A 24,288-nucleotide genomic window follows, 5' to 3' on the forward strand; every position below is an offset into this window, starting at 1 on the left:
TATTTGACAAGGAATGCCGGTGTGTGAAGATCACAGACTTTGGCCTTGCTAAGGTCAGAGGGACAGTGATAACATCCAGGTGTTGCAGCAAATCCTACATGCCCCCAGAAATGCATGATGTGATCATTTCAGGTGGACTGGTTGCAGATGACATCCTCGATGTGTGGGCATTCGGTGTCATCATTTGCTGCCTACTTATGGAGGAGTTTTCATGGCAGATGGCCATCCTTGATGATGAAGCATATAAACCTTTGGTTGACTGGAAAAACAATTTCAAGATGGATAAGCCTCCTGAAGCATGGAGAAAGCTTCCCACTGGGATACAAAGGCTGTTTATTGAGCTTTTGGCAATTGATTCCACCAAAAGAAGTCAAAGTACCAAAGTCCTGAAATACACGAGTGAAAGCTGGAAAGAAGAAGAGGATCCCATTAAAAGATATTTGTCTGCACAGTCTGAGGGATCATTGGCTGAACACGTCACAGAGCAGTGTTTCTATCACATCAAATCTCAGCTCCTTGTCGTCTTCCCTTTTTGACCACAAACACTTCTGGATCTCAGATTGAGATGATGAGCCAGAGCCACAGGAGGACAACATGTCAGAGGCACCAATTATGTTTAATGATGAATTATCCTTACATATTGGTGTCAATATGTCATTTCAATGACATCCCTCCAATTAGTAATGAAACAAATAGGGGCGCTTCTCCCTGTGGACATTGTGATGTATGTGAATTTGTGGACCACAAATCTCGATTCCTACTCCCTAAATGGGAAATGGCATTCTACTAAATCCAGGATTACCTGCCAAAACGCCAGGTGTTATTTATTTAGCCCAAAGTTTTTGTGGCAGTTTTTATATTGGAAAAACTAAGCGACAGTTCTTTAAGCGCATAAGGGATCACATTAAACCTATAAAGAAAAGAAAGATGGATACTGCTATTAGCAGACATGTTGGTATTCAACATGACTTTAATCCCCATACTATCAAATTTTTAGCATTGGAGGATGTTCCACCGAATGAAAGGGGGGGCAGTGTGGACAGGACCCTGCTCCAACTTGAAGCCCATTGGATATATGATAAAACAAAGGGCAGGAGGTAGAGAGCGGCCGCAGTGAGCTGCTTCTGTCGGCCAGTATCTCAATACCCCATGCAAAAAAGACCGACCTCTGAAGGGGGGGGGGGGGGGGGGGGGGGACTATTGCGGTACTAGATATAATCAAGTATTCAGTAAAGAAAAGGTAGAAAAAAAGAGAATCATAATATAAAAAATTACATTTTAATAGAAAACATGATTAAAAGATTTTTTACAATGTCACATGCAGTTGTAATAAAAAACGGAAGCAGTAAATACAACCAGTAGGATTACAACCCATAGTGATATGGACCACAAATAGAGCTTGGATTCTCGACCGGTTTCGCGGTTTTGCACCGCTTCCTCAGGAGAGCAATATCTGTGATATGACATACAATAATTGTAATCAATACATAACACAAGAGATATATAACAAGGTTATCAATGCAGCAAAAGCATTAAACAATACATTAACAATACATACAGTTGGGTAACAAAGGGATGAGCTCACCCGTTCAAAAGGCTCCTTAAGGGTGTGTAGGGCCCCAAGTGGTTCCCCCTGCGGCGGACACAGGGGATAGACAACAGCCTCTATGAGGGTAAATTTTTAGATGATGGAATTATATAAGTAAATAAGCTTAAGGAATAGGTAGGGATAGAGTAGGGGGGTGCCAATAGTGTGCCTATTAGAGTTTAACTCTAATAGGCACACTATTGGCACCCCCCTACTCTATCCCTACCTATTCCTTAAGCTTATTTACTTATATAATTCCATCATCTAAAAATTTACCCTCATAGAGGCTGTTGTCTATCCCCTGTGTCCGCCGCAGGGGGAACCACTTGGGGCCCTACACACCCTTAAGGAGCCTTTGAACGGGTGAGCTCATCCCTTTGTTACCCAACTGTATGTATTGTTAATGTATTGTTTAATGCTTTTGCTGCATTGATAACCTTGTTATATATCTCTTGTGTTATGTATTGATTACAATTATTGTATGTCATATCACAGATATTGCTCTCCTGAGGAAGCGGTGCAAAACCGCGAAACCGGTCGAGAATCCAAGCTCTATTTGTGGTCCATATCACTATGGGTTGTAATCCTACTGGTTGTATTTACTGCTTCCGTTTTTTATTACAACTGCATGTGACATTGTAAAAAATCTTTTAATCATGTTTTCTATTAAAATGTAATTTTTTATATTATGATTCTCTTTTTTTCTACCTTTTCTTTACTGAATACTTGATTATATCTAGTACCGCAATAGTCCCCCCCCCCCCCCCCCCCCCTTCAGAGGTCGGTCTTTTTTGCATGGGGTATTGAGATACTGGCCGACAGAAGCAGCTCACTGCGGCCGCTCTCTACCTCCTGCCCTTTGTTTTTACACTAGACATTTGGGATGATGGTACTTGTATTTGGTATTTCAACTTTTCTGATCTAGACGCTTTTCCTTCATTGGATATATGATCTCAGAGCGACCACATTCCCTGGATTTAATGAAAGGCTTAGTGTCGGGCCTTTTTTTATAATTTTGGTATTGAAATTTCTCCTCTCCCTTCCCCTCTTCTATTCTCTCTCTCTTTTCCTACCTATTTCTTGTTTTGTTTTTTTCTTTTCATTCCAATATATATTTTTGATTTTTATTTTTGATTTTTCATTTATTTCTTCTTCATGTAGTGTACTCAAATGGTATTTTATTTATTTTTTTGTAAAAATTACGGTATACAACTGGAGAGTGCACTGTTGTTTTGACATATTGATGGGCTTAGGCTGTGGGTGGTCCTGAATGCCCTGCTCATCGTCTACTCCATCATGTATTTTCCTTCCCAGTCTATCTCTGCTTTCCCTACTCTCACTCCCCCAGGTTTGGTACATAGCAGTCACACGGACGCCTGGGGCACACTGTGAATTTCACTCTGTGCCCATTCTACGCCTCGCTAGCGGGAGGTCAGGAGCCCCTTCCTGGTCACGCCTCACAGCGTTCCCTCTATTACATGCTACTGCCCTACGATTGCGCTGCTGACTCTGTTTAGGCTGTGTGCCGTTCGCCCAGCCTACAGCCTGTGTGTCGGTCGGCACCTTCCCATTGCCGCACTGCACTCTGGGGCTTGTAGTCTATCGGGCTCACGGCTCCCTGCGCATGCGCTTAGGCGTACACACGTCCGCATCATGTTGGTGACGTCACACGCCAACACGATGGAGGGCAGATATAGCCGGCTTATCTGGCAGTTCAGCTGCCAGAGCCGGAGGGTGAGACTCAACAGACAGTGTTTGTGACTGGTAAGTCTCTGCCATACACTGTGTAATGTCCCTGTTCCGTTTATATAACCATTGCTCAGTTCCATATGATTATTCCTTATTGTAGATTCAATTAACCTTAAAAACAATGCTTTACCCATTTATTCTTACATCATTTGGTGAGACAATTTATTTTGTAGAATTTATTTATTTTTGATAATTTCTATTAAACTTTATTATTTAGTTATTTCCCATTTTCATTAATCAGTTGAACAATAGCAATTTACATTCCCTTCCTTATTCATTCGGTTTTTATTTTTATAGTTACCAGAATGTATCCCTGCAATCACCATCAGCGGGCCTTCTGAAGTCTTCCCTCCACCATATATTTTGTTAATTAATATTTTGAAAGTACTAACCTATGTCCCTTCATTTTCCTGGCCATGTCGTTTTCAGCCAGGATTATCCTTTTCTTTAACCCCATTTACACACGTTATCACCTACATATGTATGTTTAATATTTGTCTGCACAGACTGAGGGATCATTGGCTTCCCACCTGAACACGTCACAGAGCAGTTTCCATCACATCAACTCTCAGATCCTTGCCGTCTTCCTTTTTTGAACACAAACACTTCTGAATCTCTGTCTGAGATTACTGAGATGATGAGCCAGAGCCACAGGAGGACAACATGTCAGAGGCACCAATTATGTTTAATGATGATTTATCCTTACATATTGGTGTCAAGTTAGATATTATATATTATCTGGGAAGCTGCTCTGGTACTTCAACATCTGCAGAGACCAACAGGAAAACAAAAGAAAAAGTGAATTCATAAGTGAGGAACATGCAAGAGTCGAATTAAATAATTAAATGCTGTTTATTTGAAAAAGCTCACTATAAACACCAATCCAAAAAATATCCTGAAAACACAGGTACCATCACCATTAAAAAAGACAAGACAGTCATGTGCAGACACAGATGGCCACCTATCACATCCAGCCACTCGTATTAAACATATGAAGTCATTCAAAATATATAAACATGAATGGTTTCAAAGTAAGAGGTACAAAGCATTGCTGGAAGTCCTTATGGCATGAAGGAAGGACAGCAAATGATAAACAGTAAGAACTGATTAGGTGGTGGGTGATAACAGATCTGATCAACACTGTATAGTAATCTGGAGGGCAGAAAAAACCCAGGGAGGGGGGGAGAGTTAAAGGGCCGTGGTGGAGAGGCCCTAGATGGAGGGATGCATGGATGACTCAGCAGCGGCCTCGGGGCACAAGTGTGTGCAGACTTATAGGATCGTGATCTCTCTAGGCCGGGGATGGCTCACGAGACTGGAGACCGGAGGTTGTGGATGGAGGATGCAGGCAACTGAAGTTGGAGGAGCCGGGCTCTATACAGTGTTGATCAGATCTGTTATCACCCACCACCTAATCAGTTCTTACTGTTTATCATTTGCTGTCCTTCCTTCATGCCATAAGGACTTCCAGCAATGCTTTGTACCTCTTACTTTTAAACCATTCATGTTTATATATTTTGAATGACTTCATATGTTTAATACGAGTGGCTGGATGTGATAGGTGGCCATCTGTGTCTGCACATGACTGTCTTGTCTTTTTTAATGGTGATGGTACCTGTGTTTTCAGGATATTTTTTGGATTGGTGTTTATAGTGAGCTTTTTCAATAAACATTATTTAATTCGACTCTTGCATGTTCCTCACTTATGAATTCACTTTTTCTTTTGTTTTCCTGTTATATACTGCATGAATTCAGAGGTACACCCCCATTATTGATTGGTGTCAGCAACTGTCGTTAATCTTACACAGACGTGGCTATATTACACCCTCAGTCTGTTATAATCATATTTGATTACAGAGTGTCTTGGTTCTTTTATTACCCGTTTTTGCTCAATCTGCAGAGACCAGGGGTGAAGTCAAGAATATGACTGTGCAGGAATGCGAGAAGAGAGTGGACCACCAATATGTCACTTCCAAGCACACAGTGCCTTGTAGAATCATTGGGGTCCAGCTGCATAAATATTAATGAACAAAGTAGCAGCATTTTCATTGACAGAAAATTAAGAAATGAGGTTCAAGGTATATTTTGAGTGAGCAAAGCCAACCTTTCTGGATAAGATTCTGCAGAGAACACATTTCTTTTATCATTATTGGGACAGAGCATTTACAATGTGTAAAATGACTTAAGGAGATATCATGAGGAGGTTCAGACTACCACATGTAACAAGTCAAGTCATCAGTCCAGTATGTGAGATGTGAACAATGCAAGCATATTCTGATGTTGACAAGTGCTTGCTTGGTAAATATCTTTTGCACACAAATCTGACAGCAGATCAGCGTTATAGAGAGAGGAAGATAACGGGCACCTGTCACACCTCTCTCCCAGTCACACACATTGCTGTGAGCAATACAACCAGCATCCAAGCAAAAAACCTCAGGAACCAAAAGAACCTGCATGTGTCTTAATGCAACCTGCTCAATTGTGAGGCTGTTGGAACTCTATGTAAGTGGAACCAGTCTAAGTGGTGAGTTAAAACAGGAGGTTATAACAGGGGTCATAGTACCTGTGTAGGTGTGAGTACCTGAGTGTTGTCTGAGTAGTGTGTGTGGATCATTAGTACTTGTGTATTGTGTACTTGTGTATTGCAAGTGCACGTAGGTCTGCGAGTACCTGTGTATTGTCTTGTTGTGTACCTGTGTATTGTCTTGAGTATTAGTGCCAGGAAGCTAGCTGTTAGGTAATTTGGACAGGGTATAATCCCCAATCCTCACTAAATTTAATAGGTACGATGCCCTGCGGGTGTGGAGAGGCGACTCTTTGTACATCTTGCTGCATGTATGCGTTCCTTGATCATCCGATCGAGGGCAAATACTGCTGTGCAAAATGTAAGCACATTGTTTCCCTGGAAGCCCAGGTTCTGAATCTGGGGAAGCAACTGTCAGCACTGAGAAGTCCCTCCATACTAAAGGAGAGCCAGGAACGTACACAGTAGGGGCCGGCAGGGGCCAGCACAGAGGCGGGTGGAGACAAAGAGGTGCAGGCACTAGCAAAAAGTAGATGGGTGACAGTCAGGAAAGGTAGAGGGGGAAGTGCCAAGGAGTCTGATCCAGGACTGGAGCATCCCAATAAGTACACTCCATTGAGTGACATTGGTGAAACTAGTCAGGGACCAGCACTGCTGGAGCTGAGGGACTCTCCTAGCTGCCAGGGGAAGAACTCCTCCAGTGAGAGTGGGGGGGCAGCAAAGGGAAAGGAAAGACAGATTCTGGTGGTAGGGGACTTAATTCTAAGAAGGACAGAGAGGGCAATCTGTAACCAAGACCTGAAGCGCCGAACAGTATGTTGTCTACCGGGGTGCTCGGGTTTGGCACATCACGGATCTTGTGGACAGATTACTGAGAGGGGCTGGGGAAGACCCACCTGTCATGGTGCACGTTGGCACCAATGACAAAGTCAGAGGCAGATGGAGTGTCCTAAAGAACGATTTCAGGGACTTAGGAGCTAAATTGAGGAAAAGGACCTCCAAGGTAGTATTCTCAGGAATACTACCGGTACATCAAGCCACACCAGAAAGGCAGAGGGAGATTAGGGAAGTAAACAAGTGGCTGAAGAGCTGGTGTAGTAAAGAGGGGCTTGGGTTCCTGGAGGACTGGGCCCACTTCTCAGTCGGTAACCGGTACTATAGAAGGGACGGACTGCACCTAAATGAGGAGGGTGCAGATCTGCTGGGAATGAAGATGGTCAAAAAGTTAGAGGGGTTTTTAAACTAGGCGATGGGGGGGGGGGGGGGTCCAGAGGTAGAGATAGTCAGCGCGGAAGATATTCCAGAGGGTAGTATTGGGGGCATTAGTGGTAGGTTGACCAAAGCACAAAAACACAAAGTATAGTAGCAAGTCCTAGTTGCAATCTCGAAACACCCAATACGAGGACAATATGCGACCGGTCTAAACTATGTGGCATGTTCACCAATGCCAGGAGCATGGCGGACAAGATGGGTGAACTAGAGATACTGTTGTACGAGGAGGATTTGGATTTTGTGGGAATTTCAGAGACCTGGTTCAACAGCTCTCATGATTGGCTGGCAAACATTCAAGGGTATACCCTTTACTGCAAGGATAGAGAGGTTAAAAAAGGGGGGAGGGGTATGCCTATATATCAAGAATAATGTACAAGTGAATGTGAGAGATGACATCACTGAGGGAGCTACGGAGGAGGTGGAATCCTTATGGGTAGAGCTCCAAAGGGATGAAGCTAAGGGGAAAATAATACTAGGAGTATGCTATAGGCCCCCTAACCTGAGGGAGGATGTGGAGACAGATCTCCTATCACAATTTGGATTAACAGCAAGGATGGGAAGTGTTATCATAATGGGGGATTTTAATTATCCAGACATAGACTGGGTGGAGGGAACTGCATATTCATTTAAGGCTCGCCAGTTCCTTAATGTCTTGCAGGACAATTTTATGGGTCAGATGGTAGACGCACCAACTAGAAATAAAACATTACTGGATCTACTGATTACCAACAATACAGACCTGATCATGGATGTGGAAATATGGGGCAATTTAGGAAACAGCGATCACAGGTCAATTAGTTTCAGTATAAATCACACAAATAGGAAACATGAAGAAGATATATGCAACAAAGTTAATGTAAGGGGATGCCCCTTTGGATTTTAAAGGCAGCATATAAGTGAAAAAAAGTAGATAATGGTAAAAGGCATAAACAATGCCAACTTTATTATTAGACAAATTTATCCATATTTGTATAAGAGACAGAACAAACATACAAAAAGTGTTCAATATCTTTACAAATATTTGAGTGTTATACCATACAGAGCATTAGTAAATAATATCACCCGGTGCCATCGACCCCAGAAGACCAACCCAGTCAGAGTGGGTATAGTGGGGGTAGGTGGCTAGAAAATATATCCCGACATGTTTCGGAAAAGACCGTTGTCAAAACTTGTATATTCCTTCTTCAGGGGAATTATTTTACATACAGGCAGATGAAAAATGTTTCTGGTCTATGGTTAAACTCGTGTCATAAATAAGGAACAAATTAAGGAACCATATGCTGGCTGTAAGGGTCCACCGGTGGCAAAGGAGGGGAAACCGTGGTGACACATAGAGCCGCAGAGGCACTTTCACAAGGGACGCCCAATCCCTTAGTTGTTGGCTTTGTTTTTACAACTAACTACAACCGTCTGTTGCTGACAGTCCGGTGTCCGCCTAATAATAATATGCACTGCATTTAACAAAGGATACTAATGTCATCTGAGATATTTAAGCAGGTAAAATCCCTGATATATTAAAATATACAGCTCTTTACCCAATGGTATTGCACTCGCACTATTAGTGGTGGAAGGAACGTACATTCTGGAGAACCTTTGCCGGTCTCCACAATTCAAAATATTAGGGAAAAGTGACACCACACCCAAATAGAGGGCCATATACTTGCAGGAAGACTCAGTTACTGTGTATCTACCGTGACCTAATGTATATGTTCTTCACCATGTCGCTGCCAGAATTCCATCTACAAGATGACTACTTTAACACAATGGCGTCCATACCCTCCCTCGGGTACCTCAAACGACGTGTACAAGGAAAGGTTGCACATCCCCGAAATGCTCATTTAAGGGTGATGGAAAGGACCACACACTGCCTCCTGCACTGTTAAAGACAATAGGTACTTATATCGTTGTGATGTGTTTGAAAATGACACCCCAGTCTGTGGTCTAAGCAATGACCCGGATCCCACAGACAAAGAAGCAAGGGACCCACAACTGGAAAGTCCATGCCAACCACCTCAAGAAACCAGTCCAAGTGAGATGGACACCAACTGCCCCGTGAAGTTGACAAAATGGAGAACACCAAGCACAAAGGTCACCTACCACATGGATGGACTGTACTGTGTCGTTACCAATCACCAGACATTTCTTTATGGGTGTCAGTCGTGTCCAATATCCTATACAAATTTTTGCTTCATTCCCAATGAGTACACTATTATTAGGGAAACTGTAGTAACCCCATACCAGTGTTGACAGAAGAGTTTATCATTAAGAGTACCCCTGATGTCCCAGATCCTATACCATACATACCCCATTTTGATATCAAAATGTATACCCTGTCAGTAAACATTCAATCTGCTTGAAAGGAAAGATACCCATATCATTCAAATTAGTAATGATACGGTGAAGATAGGGAAAAGGTTGAATTCACTTTTACATGATGGGGGAATCCAGCATAGTCACCACTAGGACCTGTGTGGAAATGGGAATAAAACGTCTCCTCATATTGCAGTGTGGGTTACTGTTCTTTATGACGGGCATGGTGATAGATCTTGGCCGACTTCTAATATGGGAGAGGGAGAAACCTAAATCACTAATGGAGATTAAACAGTTACTCACGAGTGTGGCCTCATCTCATCTGTTGCCTTATGAGGAGTTAATGGATAATCTCCATTAGCAACTGGGATATTTTATATTTATAATTGTTTTTTTTGTTTTTTAATTAAGGGTTTATATAGTAATCTGTACACATGTACAGGAGTAGCAAGCTTTAGTTTGAGAACCAAATTAATTTAATTTCTTTTTGATATGCAGGAATGTTACGTGTGTGATGTGGGAGATGCTCTGCTATTTACCCATCGTAAATTCAGATGCCAGAAAGACATTTGAGTTAAATACTTTATTGGAGACCTGACGGGCCGATGTAATTTAGCTAGATAAAGTCTTGTAGTCCACTTTGTTAACCAACCCTTTTATCCACTTCAAAGAGACGTTTGATATGCAGAGAATATGGCCATCTGTTCAGGAATGGACAATTTGCCCCGGCTATGAACTTGCTCCATTCAAGAGAAGGTGATGACCTGCTCTTTCATTAATCTTCAAATTAATTTTCTCCCCAAGAGAGGAGGTGCTAGTGAGGGGCTGAGCTATGCTAGATTAAGGGGATGGGAGAATTGTCCAATTCTCAATGAGATACGCCCAGAGCGAGGAGAGGGATAACATTGTTCCACTAATCAGGGTGGTCCTGTGCAAGTCAATGAGAGATGGGGCTTTATTATTTTAAGGTTCACACAGGGAAGGCCAGAATCATGTGTCTGTAGTGGGCCCATACACAACACCATCACTGGTAAATATCAGGACATCTCTTACCACTTAGAAAGGTATACTGGCTTGTCCTATTTGTTATATATATACTTTGTATTCTTTTATTTAACCTAAGATTGTCTTCCTTTGTATAGGCTATAGATTGCTGTGTATGAGTTTAGACTTTCGTATTACTTACCAATAACATTCTGTTATTGTGTTAGAGCTTTCACTTGTGGTCAAAGAACTCTCATATAACCCAAATCATATCTGAGAGATAGTAATCTCAAAATATAATTTCTGGGTAACAGTTCATTGTTACTGCTGCATGAAAGAATCTTTTCACATTAAACAACAATTATGTATTAAGCTTATGTGACCCACTAAAGCTGGGGGGGGCTAGTTTATTATACTAACACATACATACTAACACAACGTACCACTGACAGAAAATTCTATCAGTAGTCAAAAGTGTTTTTTTTTTTTTTGGGGGGGTTTGATCTTCTGCCTACAACTAAAAAAAGTGAAAATAGATCATTTAAACCAAATCTTCTTTCAATTATAGAGATTGTATTAATTTGATATTAAAATGTTTAACAAATGTATGTATTAAAAAATAAAATTTAAAAAATAAAATAATCATCTTTGTTGAATTTAGAAATTCTAAAAGCCAAGTCTTTTCCATTAAAATTAATGTAAATGTTATAAAAATTATATTTTTAAATTGAAAATCTGGACAGTAGTGCACAATGGAAAATTCTGTTTAAGAAAACAAGATTACCCATTGTTCATCTGCATTAAGAATTAAAAGAGCTATATAGATATAGATAAATAACTCATTACAGAAGGTTTAAAAATTCCAAGAGACGCAGTAAAGGTGTGTGCTGTGTAGATCTCCAGTGCTCTGGAATTCATATCGGAGAAAGGACTTGTACACATGGACCTCAAGCCATAAAATGCTCTGGTGTTTGACCAGGACTTTCATTGTGTTAAGATCACAGACTTTGGCCTCACTAAGGTCACAGGGGCAGCGATTAGAGCAAGGTGTGGAAGCAAATCCTACATGGCCCCAGAGACATTTAACTTGACCATTTCAGATGGATTGGCTGTAGATGGCAGCCTTGATGTGTGGGTGTTTGGTGTCATCATCTACTGCCTACTCACAGAAGAGTTTCCATGGCAGGTGGCCATGCTTGATGATGAAGCATATAAAAAAGTATGCTGACTGGCAAAATGATTTCCAGGAGGTTAATCCTCCAGAAGCATGGAACAAGGTTCCTGCTGGGATACAAAGAATGTTTATTGATCTTTTTGGCAATTTTATATGCCGTCCCTTTGACATGTATATGCAATGCATTCATGAGGTCAATACCATGTATGTGTGTATACATATTAAACTTTTTCTAGTATGTGCAACATTGTTATGTATTGTCAGACTCCATATGCCAATTAAATATACTTTCTAATTATCTCACCCCCATAAATCAATAGCCTCATTTAAAGTTCCACCTTCCTTTTTCTTGTACCTGAACCAGGGATGGAGGCACAGACCGTGTGCTTCATTTAAAGTCCCAAACTCCCCCTCTATTATTCTTTTGCAAATATAAGGCCAACATGTTGGATTACGCACTTTCAGCTGCGGCCTAAAAAGTGCACATCGTAGTGAGCACACTAATGATGCAAAAGATTAATGATGATCTGACTATCAACATGAATTCTCATTTGGTTTTTGCCTTGTCTATGGCCTGCTTAAAGCAGATCTTCACTGGATCTGAGCGCCACAATTCAAAAACATTCATGAATTCATTTTTAATATTCAAAAGGAAAAACTCTCCCATCCATCCATGTCTCCATTTGTATTTTGTTGAGAAGTCACAATCTGTGGTCTCACCGCTGTGATAACACCTGGACTGCAGACAGCACCTTCTGGTGCCACAAATCATCAGACTCGCTGTCCTGGCAACATCCATGCCCATCAATGGATCAGAAGATGGGTCATTGGGTCCCATTGATGACCTCAAATTCATGGCCTGCTTCCAGTGCCACAAATCCTCAGCCTCGCTGTCTTGACCACATCCATGCCCATCAATGACCCAGAAGATGGGGGGGAAGCACTGGGTGGTCCTGGTGGCCGGCTTCAATGGCTGTTACAACGACAGACATCAGGCTGATATGTGTCACACTTATCAAATTGTCAAGAAGAAAGGCATCCCTGAAGGAACTGAACAAGACCAGACCATTCAGTATAAAAAGATGGTTCTATACATTGAGGCCTGTGAATTGGGGTCCATGATGAATTGCCTCCCCAACAACATTAAGGTTTACGCCACCACAAACATCCGCCAACCCTACAGAGTCTGCTTAGGCCTGTTATGGCAAGGAGCGAGACATACTTTAGCAATCTTTACAGCATCAGCTGGATGGAGGACTCAGACATGGAGAAACTGTTCAAGGAGACACTACACAGTTTATACTGTTAAAGCAACACACCAATACCAGTCATGTGATGCAGTATGCAAACTGGACTATTTTCAAGATGAAGGTGAGCCAGTTCCAGGGTAGCACTAAAACAGTGGTCCCTCACATGACCCTGGAGCCAGTATACAATTATTAAGGCCCGGGATGTACGGACCATGATAAAGGCCCAACAAAAGGCCACAGCCTTGATCAAGGAATCAGTGAAGAAAATTGCTCCTGTGGTGACAGAGTCTGATGAGTTGGCAGAAGAGATTCTCACTGATCAGACTGAAATGAATGATGATTGATCATGTTACCCCACAGCAACTGTGCACTTCAAGAACCAGTGCTTTAACTGGCACAACTCCCTGTATTCATACTCCATAAGACAGTTGTACACTCTGTGAATCTGGATACTCACTGGAGAGCATCACATGCTATGATTAATGTCTGCCAAAATCTGCACTGACACAGCTGGCGACACAAAGTCTTCCAGTAGAAGGGGTAGGAATAGGGCAATATGGCGCTCTCAGGTTACAACAATCAAGTATCTAAAATCATGAAGCAATGTAACAATGGTTTACGGATAGTGTTTTGCCACTGTATGGTGAACAGTGACACAACACAATAGTTAAAAACAATACATAAAAAATGATATAAAAACAAACAGTTAGAACCAGATGTAAGAATACGAAGGAAATAAATCTGTCCTTTACCCAATTTTCTACTTGATGCACATGAATTGATCCAAAGAGCTTCAGATGATAGTATCATCACCAAATCAGAAGTTGCCTTTCTCAAGCATGACTTCTACAAAAGACCTTATTTCTACCACCTCCCGAAAGTGCACAAAGATTCCAACAACCCTCCGGGCAGGCCAATAGTGGCAGCTACGGAGAGTGTCACCAGTTATTTCTCCATCTACCTAGACCACTTCCTGCAACCCATAGTCTGCAAGTGTATTTTGTGGCTATAACATGCCCATACTGAAGATAGCCACCATCCAAGCCCGAGGAAGGGACACGCATGTCCCGAATGCGAGCACCTCCCGCTGACCCGACCCCGAAGTGACATCCGCTACAGCGAGCAGTGTCAACCACCGATCCTCTCTCCTATTCACCGGACAGCACAGTGTACCAGCGGTGTGACTGGCATAGGAGCGGATCCAAGAGACACCGCCACATCTCACGGACACCCCCCCACTCTCACCCGGCCATCGGGAGCAGATGATCATTCATGCCTATTGTTTCTTCATTATTGTGAGTGTTTTTAAAACCTTTTTATCGATTAAACCAGCCTGTATACTGCATTTAGAGGGCGCTGTTCTTTTTCGTTTCTCCATTCCAGTAGAAGGGGGCATGGGTGATGATTAACCCTCTCTAAAGCTGCTGCCTCAAACCTAATCTCTACTCTAAAGCCTCGTTCACATGATTTGACTTTCCGACAACAAAACCGTGGAATTTTGTTCGAGGGGGGGGTTGGCTGGCTCCAACTTGTCTTGCATACACATGGTCACATAAATGTTGGCCAACAATTATGAACGTAGTGACGTACAAGACGTACAACAAGCTGATAAAAAGGAAGTTCAATAGTCGTGTGCCACCCTTTGGGCTCCTTCTGATAATCTGGTGTTTATCTCGTGTTAGTAGGAGTTTGATGAGTGGTGATTTACGCTTTTCAGCCTCGTGCTTGTCGGTTCTTCTCTGTTTTTCAGTGCGTTCTGATTTTCAGTCCATGCTTGTTCGGTCGTTTCTGATTTTCAGTGCGTTGGTACTATGGCCGGTACATAGATGACAGTCATCATATGGAGCTGCCCCCCACAGCTAATAGATCATTTTCTTAATCACTGCAACACCACATTAGGGTTATACTTTACCCATGTTCTAGCCCAAGACTCCTTACTTGAGCCCCAAACTTCCATGGGCGCGATTCCACGTCACTCTCCTCACAGCTCTTCATTGGATAGATTGATAGCAGCGCAGCCATTGGCTCCCACTGCTGTCATTCAAATCCAATAATGCAGCTGCCGGGACCGAGTCATACACTCTGCGGCTATGCACACCGAGTGCATGACACAGGAGCGCGCCCGCAAGGTAACCCCTTGGGAGAGAGCTTCCCAGAGGGGTTATCTATTGCGGGGAGGAGCCGTGACAGCCACTTTGGGACCCCAGAAGAGGAGGATCGGGGCCACTCTGTGCAAAATGAACTGCACAGTGGAGGCAAGTATGGTATGTTTGTTTATTTTCTTTTTTTTTTTTTTAAACGTGAACCTATAGTATTACTTTGAGTTTACACATGTAGCAAACCTTGCTGCCCCTCTGAAAAAGCATTCTGGGGTGGATCACGTGCCAGAAATGTAATGCCGCGTACACACGGTCGGACTTTCCGGCATACTTGGTCCGGCGGACCAGAGTGTGCCGGACAATCCGCCCGTGTGTAGGCACCGGCGGACTTTTCCGGCGGACTTTTTCCCAAAAGCCCGCCGGACCTAGATTTGAAGAAAGTTCTAAATCTTTCCGCCGGACTCAGTTTCGGGCGGAAAGTCCGCTCGTGTGTGTGCTGGTCCGACGGAAAGCCCGCTCGTGTGTAGGCTGGTCCGACGGACCAGATACAACACGAGGGCAGGGTATTGCATCTCACGCTCGCTGCAATAGGAAAAACACATTTTCCTATTGCGGCGAGCGCGGGGCATACCAGGCCCTTAGGTCTGGTATGGATTATAAAGGGAAGCCCCTACGCCGAAAAAAACGGCGTGGGGTCCCCCCTAAAATCCATACCAGACCCCGATCCGAGCACGCAGCCTGGCCGGTCAGGAAAGGGGGTGGGGACGAGCGAGCGCCCCCCCCCCCCTCCTGAACCGTACCAGGCCGCATGCCCTCAACATGGGGGTGGGTGCTTTGGGGGAGGGGGGCGCCCTGCGCCCCCCCCCCCCAAAGCACCTTGTCCCCATGTTGATGAGGACAAGGGCCTCTTCCCGACAACCCTGGCCGTTGGTTGTCGGGGTCTGCGGGCGGGGGCTTATCGGAATCTGGGAGCCCCCTTTAATAAGGGGGCCCCCAGATCCCGGCCCCCCACCCTATGTAAATGAGTATGGGGTACATGGTACCCCTACCCATTTACCTAGGAAAAAAGTGTAAGTAATAAAACACACTACACAGGTTTTTAAAATATTTTATTAAACAGCTCCGGGGGGGGGGATCTTCCTCCGGCTTCGGGGGTCTTCTTCCGGCTTCGGGGGTCCCTCCGCTTCATCTTCTCCCGGCGTCCGGTTGGTTCTTCTCCGCTCTCTTCTCCCGGTGTTCCTGTTCTTCGGCCGGCTCCTCTGCTGTCTTCAATTAGCTCTCTTGCCAGCAGAGGTCCGGACTTCTGGGCTTCTGGGCTTCTGGGCTTCTCTTCCCCAGATGTTGACACGACGCTCTCTCCTGCTGGACTGCTCTCCGAGGGCTGCGTTGTGACTTATATAGGTGGAGACCCCGCCCCCTTTTGATGTCACAGTCCCTGGGCATGCTGGGACTGTGACGTTTTAGGGGGCGTGGTCAACATCACCCAGTGACCACGCCCCCTAAAACGTCACAGTCCCAGCATGCCCAGGGACTGTGACATCAAAAGGGGGCGGGGTCTCCACCTATATAAGTCACAACGCAGCCCTCGGAGAGCAGTCCAGCAGGAGAGAGCGTCGTGTCAACATCTGGGGAAGAGAAGCCCAGAAGCCCAGAAGTCCGGACCTCTGCTGGCAAGAGAGCTAATTGAAGACAGCAGAGGAGCCGGCCGAAGAACAGGAACACCGGGAGAAGAGAGCGGAGAAGAACCAACCGGACGCCGGGAGAAGATGAAGCGGAGGGACCCCCGAAGCCGGAAGAAGACCCCCGAAGCCGGAGGAAGATCCCCCCCCCCGGAGCTGTTTAATAAAATATTTTAAAAACCTGTGTAGTGTGTTTTATTACTTACACTTTTTTCCTAGGTAAATGGGTAGGGGTACCATGTACCCCATACTCATTTACATAGGGTGGGGGGCCGGGATCTGGGGGCCCCCTTATTAAAGGGGGCTCCCAGATTCCGATAAGCCCCCGCCCGCAGACCCCGACAACCAACGGCCAGGGTTGTCGGGAAGAGGCCCTTGTCCTCATCAACATGGGGACAAGGTGCTTTGGGGGGGGGGGGCGCAGGGCGCCCCCCTCCCCCAAAGCACCCACCCCCATGTTGAGGGCATGCGGCCTGGTACGGTTCAGGAGGGGGGGGGCGCTCGCTCGTCCCCACCCCCTTTCCTGACCGGCCAGGCTGCGTGCTCGGATCGGGGTCTGGTATGGATTTTAGGGGGACCCCACGCCGTTTTTTCGGCGTAGCGGGGTTCCCCTTTATAATCCATACCAGACCTAAGGGCCTGGTATGCCCCGCGACGGGGCTAGTAAGGTGTCAATCTCGCCGATAAAAGCGGCAAGATTGACATCCTTTTCTAGTCCCGTCGCACCTGAGTCACGTTCAAAATGAACGGACTTGTCCGTGTGTGGGCAAGTCCGTTCATTCTGAAAGTCCGCCGGAACTCCGGCGAAAGTCCGTCGGAAAGACGGGCGGACTTAGCCCGCCGGAAAGTCCCGGCGTGTGTGGGCAAGTCCGTCCGTTTTAAAGTCCGGCGCACCTGGCGGACAAAGTCCGTCGGAAAGTGTGCCGGACCAAGTAGGATAGAAAGTCCGCTCGTGTGTACGCGGCATAACACTCCCCTTGATTGTGTTCTCAACCAAAAACTGTCAAACCATCCCATGTCTGGTGTCATAACTGATCACATGTGCAGCATCATGGCAGATGTAGAATAAAACAGAGGCAAAGATGGCAGCTTCCTTGGCTGAAACTGATCGGGGAGTTTACTTACACTTTACTCCTTGTGTTTTCAGATAATGTTTGTTTTGTTTCCCTGTACAAGAGATAGGGCGTGGCTACGCCATGTACGCCAGATCGCCATAGAGCCCCATGTAACCTAGCACGGGCGTCTCTGTTGTTTTTATATTTTGCCAGCTTTTATGTTTTGGATGTTTTAAAGATGCCTAGTTGTCTGAGGCAATAAAATTCCCCTTTTTTACATACTATACCATTGGAGTTTTTTCTCTTTCTCCCCTTCTTTACCTACGAGTCCAAACGAGGGAGTGTTTACATCAATGCGGAAGTGTCGGAACCATCTCCAGCTGTGTGGTGAGCTGACATCTACTGTCCCTGCAGAGGGCTAAATCTGCATGCTTCTAAGACCTTGCTATAAAAGGAGGTCCAACGTGTCTGGTAAGGATACATCTTTTATCAACCTTTGGATCCACTGGTGGTTGGAGGTCCCTTCACGTCCCCTTATTCCTTTATGCACACTAAGGAATACAATTCATGAACTTTGGATATGCGTTTTTCCTGCGACTCAGGATGCAATTTTGAACTTTATGACTTTGCACTTGGGTGAAATAACCTTTGTTTTTTCTTTTTTGCACACCAGTTTATAACTTTATTGTTGGTTTATATGTATGCAATGGTCAATATTAGTATTTGACTTACATGTCGCTGTTTGCTCTGTAGCATAGCGACTTTCTAATTCACTCACAATGAACTTCGATGTTGTTTATTTGTTTATCTACTTATGATAATCATGTAGTAATATAGATTTAAATATCTAATGCAAGCGCACAATTTTTTTTTGTATGTAATTTTTCACCTCATTGATATTTGTGGTTTTGTTGCAGCTGCAGTTATATTAATTTTTTGCTTGATAGCGCAGGTTTTCTCTTTCTTTTTTTAACAAGAGATAAGATGAGGTTCATATGTTGGGTAACATTTCGCCATATTTGTGTCCATTGACTAATTTTGTATTTTTCTTCCGACAGTGTCTTAAATGTGCATAAAGTCTTCACTATATCTTCAGCAGAGGAATGGTCCATCGGAACATCAAGTTGGACAATATTCTTTTGATGGACATTGAATGTAATAAAGTGAAAGTGGCAGATTTTGGACTGACAATGCTCTGGGGAACACAAGCACCCTTTATGTTCTGGTTTATACCGTACACAGCTCCGGAACTGTGCAGCCTACAAGGGGAACAGTTGCTTCTGCACTCAAGCATTGACATCTGGGCCTTTGGTGTCATGATATTCACAGCTATAACCGGGTACTTCCCCTGGAAAGCAGGGGCTCATGACCACATGTATCAGTTTTTTTTTTTTTTATTCCCAGTCTGATCCGGTCCTGTATTGCTGGCATTGAGGACTCACTGTGATGCTTCTAGAGATGTTTCCATGTGTTTGAATCTCTCTAGGTGCTGAAACAGCAGCCAATAAGTGTGTTGAGTGTGCAATTTTACTGTTGGTGACGGTTCATCTGTCTGGACACGATCACTGGGATGGTGGCCTCCACTACACATTGCTTTTTTGATCTCCAGAATATAACATTCTCCATGGACTATCTTCTATTATCAAACAATATTTTATATTAGGACTGTTATCTATCTGTACTTTGAACGATGTGACATTTTATCTCTGGGCGCTACACCTTTTCCCTCATCTATGTTTTAAGTTGACTATACTACTTATGTGTCAGCTGCTGGGATTATGTTTCCTTTGTATTATTGTTGACACATAGCGCAGAAATTCTTACTTTTTATCTATCGCACCCTTTATGTCCTGGTTTATACTGTACACAGCTCCGGAACTGTGAAACTTACAAAAAGGAACATTTACTGCTGCACCCGAGCATTGACGTCTGGGCCTTTGGTGTCATGGTATTCACAGCTATGACCAGGTCCTTCCCCTGGAAAGAAGCAGGGGGTCACAACCACATGTAAAAAAGGAATTTGCTTGGTGGCAAAATGAAGAAGGACCTGACCTCGGCACCAGGAAAGTGGTGACAATTCTCCATTGAAGCCAGGCAAATGTTCTGGGACATGTTGGCCCTCAATGTCTGAGAGGTGTTCTGCTTTGGGCATTTTAAAATATGTCCACCTACCATAGAAAGTGGAAATGCCTCCAAAGAATCTTTCCAGGAATACGGTAATACGTGTGACATAACTGAGTGCATGGTGTCCATTATGGAGCCTCATCAAGTGCTGCCTTATATCTTCTAGATCAAAAGATAATCTCCCTCAATATTGGAGGAGGTGGGACTCATTAAACACCCTTCTGATCACCTATTGAGATGGATATGTTGGATGTACTCTGGCACTTGTACAAGCGTTATGTCCTACATGAACGCAAGACATTTTAGAAGACTGCTGACTTTTTTTCTGTAACTCTATAACTGCTAGATATATCTACACAAATGTGTTTTTTTTTTTTTTAGTTTTTTTCTGCGTTTACTTTTCTCTTGTGTGGAACAGAACAGGCGTCTGTCTGCTGATGCTGAGACTTAGTTTCTTGCTGAAGAGAGAAGGAACACCAGTGGCCGGGCGCCCTAGGCGGCTGCCTAGTTTGCCTATTGGTAGCACCGGCCCTGCTCTCACCTTCTCTCTTGCACTCTCTCACCTTCTTGCTTTCACCTTCTCAATTCAATTAAGTTTTATTGGCAGGACCAAATACATTTAGAGCATTGCCAAAGCAGTTGAGTTTGTATAGGGGGGCGGTAATGGGTAATATAAAGGGGATGGGGTAAGGGATTTTTAAGTCCAGTTTTTCATGTCCCTCTCAGTCTGACACGCTGTCACATCTCTCTCTCGCCCTCTCTCTTGCTCTCTTTTTACCTTGCCACATCTCTCTCACCCTCTCTTTCTCCCCTGCCCCATCGCTCTCACCTTCTCCCCTTCTCTCTCTCGCCCCTCCCTCTTCCCCTCTCTTGCTTAAACCCTCAAGTTTAACATTTAGCCCTCTGCACAAAATACATTGTTTTGGATTAGAATACATTAATAAAAAAAACTTAACTGGTCAGTTTTTTTTTTTTTCAAGAGCTCAAGAGAATAGAGCATTTAGACTGCCTGTGCCTAACTATGAAGATCAAAGGAGGTCAAACCCTGTAGAGGACTCCACAGCATCATTGCTGCATTCAAATGTAGAATCACATCAGAAGGAACACCGGTGGTAGTTTGCCTAGTGGTAGCACCGGCCCTGGGTACAAAATCATTGAGGGAGGGCATAAGCTCAAGAATGATCTTCAGGGGGGAACTCATGTGGAAATTTAAGCCCTGAAAAGGATAGAGACTATTATTATTAATGTGACTTACAGTGATCTTTCAAAGACTATAATTTCAGAACATGTTTAGAATCAAACAGAGACACCATACCCAGCTGTGGAATTTTATCTGGAGTAAAAAGCCTCTTCTCTGACCATTTAGTAGCATAATAATGTCACTTCAAAAGGAGGTGTGAAGGGAACAGGAAGAACTTGGTCCTAAAATGGTAGCTGGTGTCCTAGTTTATGAGAGCACCCCCCACCCCCATTGGCTCAATGTAGCAGTTTTAGCATATGGAAGGGAGGTGAGGAGGGGGGGGAATACAAGTGTGTGTATTTTAATAATCTTTATATCTATATCAGAATACACACCCCTGGCTCTCTCTTAGCTCTGTGTGGCTCCCGGCAAGCATGGTAATGTGAGATTTGTAGATCTGTGTGTCCTATTTTCATTACCCTATTATTTTATTTCTCTTTTCTTTTCTGTAACTTTTCCTGTCCTATGATTTGTCTTAATACTTTGATAACATTCCATTGTAACAACATATTTTTTTTTTTGTATAATTATCTTTGTCCACTGGCAATGTTTTGGATCAGACTAATCGTGTGGTGAATATCTGCCCCCGTCCTAATTAGGCCTAGATGATTTAGTGCATGCATGAGAAGAACCACACTGAGACCATGCTCAGATTGATGATACTCTCTCTTTATTGCTACTGGGTGCATGGGGGTTTATATAGGGGGCGGGGAGCGTCCTGGGCAAGTGCATCATAAGCAAAGCGTTATCTAGATACTCGTAGATTCTGATTGGTCATGTCCATGCAAGGTGAACTTCCTCCAGGATCTGGGAGTCATCATGTTGGGTGCATAAGTGGTGAACCACAAAGAGAATTGTTCTATTCTCAATAAAGTGTTGCCAACATCCCAAAAATTTATTGTATAAAGGACCCCAGAAAGGGACACAAGCACCCCCCGGTACAGTGGAACTTTGTGGGCGAACAAAAAGAAAATTATATCGTAAAATATAATTTATTTAGAAATGGTTAAAACGCATGTGTGATGACAAACATGACAACAGTTTATACAGTGCATTTTATGTGAAACAACAAAAAGAAGTTTACACATGATACATTATTTACAAATTCAAAATGAGCGTTAAATTCCTCCATTAGCCAGACATGTTTCAGGAAAATTATCCCTTCCTCAGGAGGCGTTTTTAGGAGAAGGTATGAATACATCTGACATTGAATTTCACAAGTAGCTGGGACGTTGTTGGTCCTGAGAGGCAAAATGTTGCCTCTCAGGACCAACAACGTCCCAGCTACTAGTGTCTACACATCCGCTGAAAGGTTTTTCCTGTGGCTGCGCCGTGGTGGTCTTCCCGTGGGGACCTTTGTGAGGGCTGTTCTGAGCCCAGACAGGGCTCATAGTTTGATGGGCAAAACAGCGGCAAACTTATTTTTCTATGCAAAGTTGGTTTTAAAAATATTCCTCTACAATTCCATGTTATATGTATTTATACCTTCTCCTAAAAATGCCTCTGAGGAAGGGATAATTTTCCTGAAACATGTCAGGCTAATGGAGGAAATTTACGCTCATTTTGAATTTGTAAATAATGTATCATGTGTAAACTTTTTTGTTGTTTCACATAAAATGCACTGTATAAACTGTTGTCGTGTTGGGTCACACCACATGTTTAACCATTTCTAAATAAATTATATTTTATGATATAGGATTTTCTTTTTGTTCGCCCATAAAGTCCCACTGTACCGGTGTCCCTTTCTCATGTTGGGTGTAGCTCCGGATGGAGGCGCCATCTTTAGTTACACATTCTTCACTCAATGGGAGGGGGAGCTGTTGGAGAGGCTGTAACACTGAAATCACCTGTTGCTGTGAAGAAGAGAGCTGGCTGGCATGCAGGCTGAGCCAGGGATGCAAAGAGTTAATGATAAGAGTCTGCTGCTGTACTGAAACATGATACAGTGGAACCTCGGATTATGAGCATAATCCGTTCCAGGAGTATGCTCATAATCCAATGTACTTGCATATCAAAGCGAGTTTTCCCATTGCAGTCAATGTAAACAAAAATAATTTGTTCTGCATTGACTTCAATGGGATGCAATACCGCATAAGGCTAGAGGCGGGGGGCGCCGGAGAGCATTGGAAACGGACAAAAAGGCCCGAGGACACTTTGGCAAATCTTGGATAGGAATTATTTCCGAGGTCAGCCGTGCTGTACATTTTTTGTATACTCTATACTTATATCTATCTGGTGCATCCCCATACCCCACCCTATGTGCTGGTTTCAGGCTGTCTCGGCGCTTGTTCTTGTGGTCTCCCTCTCCCTTTGGAGAGGTGGTGGGTCTGCTGCTGTGTTCTGCTGGCATGGGCGAGCGTTGAAACCCTTTGTAGCATCATTTGTGGTGAGTTCATATATTCTGTCTATATGGTTATGCATATGTGTATGAATTACAACAATTGTACATCTTATCACCAATATTTCAACCTAATTGAAGTTTATTTCTCTAACCAGAAATACATAAATTCCTGAAGAAGCGAAACTATAACAAAACTATAAATCACAAAACATGTTGAGCAAATTTTAAATTATTAAGGATCTTTGAAAACCCAACAGTCAATGCTATATCTTAGTGTGGGCCTTTTCGATACAAATAGTATAGCCCCACAGGAAGTACACAAGTGGTATTCCCCATGGGTCAATGTTTTTTTTTTTTTTTCTATGTCTAAAATATGTGTTTTTATAAATGTATACTGTATATGTCTGGAATTTATATGAACTATTAAAATATTTTGTAATTTTTCTATACGTGCCGTTAAAATCCATTTTTCCTTATCTATTCATTCAACTTGCATCAATTAGAACAGCTCCATTGCACATAATGGGGCCCAATGTGACAAATTATCCAAAGTCGGAGCGATTGTCACATCAGTGTGAAACGGGCCTAAAGCAAACAGAAATCCAATGAATGAAAGGAATAAGTTAGGAGCAGTCAGACTGGGGAGGATATGATGCTAAACGTCTTCCAGCCAGGAAATGAGGTTGGCTCCGTCTGGCTTGCTGAAGCTTCTAATGCACATTGTGAGAATTGCAGTGTACGTGAAAATGTATTAAGAAATTTTAGTACCGCAGAGGTTCCTGTACAACTGTCTGCTGATTGCTGGTAAAGCTGAAGTTTAGCTTCAAATGCAGCATAATACATTCTCAACCCGGAAGCAGCAGATCTTATTACAATGTTTGAGATTTTCAAATGAACAT

The 24,288-nt window shown here is 43.5% G+C and overlaps 1 pseudogene; it reads left to right on the forward strand.

The window, feature by feature from the left end:
- Positions 1–13,356, forward strand: part of LOC141121974 (legumain-like) — a 101,409-nt pseudogene extending 88,053 nt beyond the window's left edge.
- The last annotated feature ends 10,932 nt before the right edge of the window (positions 13,357–24,288 follow it).

The sequence above is a fragment of the Aquarana catesbeiana genome, linkage group LG01, assembly GCF_042186555.1.
Source record: "Aquarana catesbeiana isolate 2022-GZ linkage group LG01, ASM4218655v1, whole genome shotgun sequence".
In the NCBI taxonomy this organism is placed as follows: Eukaryota; Metazoa; Chordata; class Amphibia; order Anura; family Ranidae; genus Aquarana; species Aquarana catesbeiana.